Source organism: Sprattus sprattus (assembly GCF_963457725.1).
Source record: "Sprattus sprattus genome assembly, chromosome: 5".
Classification (NCBI taxonomy): Eukaryota; Metazoa; Chordata; class Actinopteri; order Clupeiformes; family Clupeidae; genus Sprattus; species Sprattus sprattus.
Window position 1 is genome coordinate 32,590,034 of NC_137924.1, and position 2,500 is coordinate 32,592,533.

General features: G+C 45.1%; 1 protein-coding gene across 1 annotated transcript in view; it reads right to left on the reverse strand.

Annotated features, from left to right (window-relative positions):
• Positions 1-2,500, reverse strand: part of pard3bb (par-3 family cell polarity regulator beta b) — a gene marked incomplete at its 5' end in the record, with an annotated part of 350,920 nt that overhangs the window by 241,157 nt on the left and 107,263 nt on the right. The gene's annotated exons all lie outside the window — the stretch shown is intronic.

The window sequence follows — 2,500 nt, forward strand, 5'->3', positions numbered from 1 at the left end:
TGAGTTAACCTAATATGCCATCAGTAATTTCCTCTCCATCATCATTGAGCGGAAGGAAGCCATTCTGACTCTGCATAAAAAACATGACGCCGCAGTGCCTCCCTATCATATCAGTGGAGCTGATCTGAAGCTACATTCAGGGCTTATTCTGTGCTGGTGGGGGAGACAGTTCAATAATGGTTCTGTTACGGGTGCGGTGTAGAACCGGCAGGCCCACGGTGGATTAGAGCCAGATCCGCTCCAGCACTGGGTAGCGTCCGGGATGACTGTGATGCACAGCACTGACAGGAACGCACGGAGTCAAGGCACCAAACAGATTCAAATGATTTCCCCCATTTCTTTGCTGTGATGGTGCTGGGGGAGTTAAGAGCTCATGGGAAGCAGGAAGGCTGAGTGCAGGAAAAAAGTGTGTGTGTGTGTGTGTGTGTGTGTGTGTGTGTGTGTGTTGTGTGTGTGTGTGTGTGTGTGTGTGGTGTGGTGTGTGTGTGTGTGTGTGTCAGTGTGTGTGTGTGTGTGTGTGTAAGTGTGTGTGTGTGTGTGTGCGTAAGAGTGTGTAAGTGTGTGTAAGTGTGTGTGTGTGAGAAGTAAGGGATAATGTATAGAACGCAGGTCATTGTCGGGAAAATAAGCCCCGACAGGGCGAACAGCACCCCGACGCGAAAGCGGAGGGGTGTTGGTTCACCCTGAAGGGGCTTATTTTCCCGACAATGACCGGCGTTCTATACATTATCCCGCTTATTATACGGTTACAACTAAAACAAACAAATTACTTAACACCGTGTGTCTTTTTTACAATGCATTTGTTACTATACGTAGTGTTTAAAAGGGAGAGAAATAGTTCGCCAAAGACGTTGAACTTCAAAGACAGTTGAACATTCTTTAGAACACAGCTGCTCAACCGTCCGCTGAAACTCCATTGATAAGTTATCGTACTACTTGCGGAGTGCTACGAAAGACGTGAATTAGAGGCAAAAAGGCCACTTTCCTTGACAGCGGTCATTAAGTCCATAGCAACGGTCAGTTATCGGAAAATAGTTGACCGCAGAACGTTGGGAAGCCCCATTCAAGTGAATGGAGCATTCTACAGCATTAAGAAGAGCCGTGTAATAATAGGGGTTATGCGATAAGGCAAGATGGTTATCACAGCCCTGACTGACAGAATGATAAGGCCCCATCTTCAGCTTCAGCACAGAGATGAGACCCTGGAGGGATGAGAGAGGAACAGAGGGAGGAGATGAGGAGAGAAACCAGGGAAACTAGAGAAATGGGGAAGAGGAGGAGGAGAGGTGGGGGGGAACGAGGAGGGGAAAAAAGAGGAGGAGGCGGAGAGGGGCCTATAAGAAAAGGAGAGAGGAGAGGGAGAAAGAGGATAAAAGCAAGTGAGAGATAGCGGGGAGAAAAAAACGAGTGAAGGAAGGTAAAGAAAGAGTTGTTTTTAAGATGGAAACAGGAAGCAGTTACAGTGGGCGCCGTGACCGTAGCCAGATAACAAACACAGCTACAGGGCAGAGAGATCTTTACACACGCACACACGCACACACACACACACACACACAATACTTCTACCCTTCTGTACTGCATGAGTCATATTAAAATGACTGCAGATCATACTCACTGGCTGAGCATTCCACTGGCTCCATTGACTGTTTTGAGTCTTTCTGAAAGCACAGAGGACAGTCAGGAGCTCCAGATCCTTAGCCATTGACTATTGACAACTGAAGCCTAGTCCAAGCTCTCTTACTCTCCACCACAGCCTGAAGGCTGGCTTTCCTGGCAGTCATATGCATTTTAATAGAACTATTTCACTGCCGGAGGTTTCCCCATTTAAGCTGCATGACTGCCTATAACTTCCATATATGTGTCACGGTCATGAACTTGGTCATTGCCTCCCAAATATTCATTCTTTTTTTTTTATTTCAATTTCAAGGATGGTTTGCTCACTGCAGTATACATTAACCATCCCAGCCAGAGCAGAGAAATGGAATCCCAGTGTTCCATAGCGTCACGGATACCACAGGTTGCCAGGGAGACACATCGTTGTTGCAGCGATGTCATAAAGGAACCAGTAGAACACAGCGGTCAGAAAGAACTAATGGCTTGTTCCATTCCAGAGCTCATGATTCTCTAGAGCACATTGTGTGGGTGAAGCCTGTAACATTTTCCCTTTTGTCTTTAAAGCAGTCATTTTAGTCCCATCACTTCACCAGACAACGGTTTTGTTGACTTAAACAGTCTTCTGACTGAAGAGAATTTTTGCCAGAATTTAGAGGAAAACAGAATTTCTCTTCCTCAGTTTTGTCAGGCCAGTACAATGGTGGTTGAAATGAAACAAAAACAATTAATCAAAATGAATCAAGTATAATATATCTGAAGTGATATTAATGCTAAATTATGACAATCTCAGTGACATTGAAGACATCTGTTCCTTACTATGGTTTAGCCTTGAAAATCAAAGGGCTGGGCTGAATTAAATGAAAATAAAAGGTTGTAAAAGCTGTAA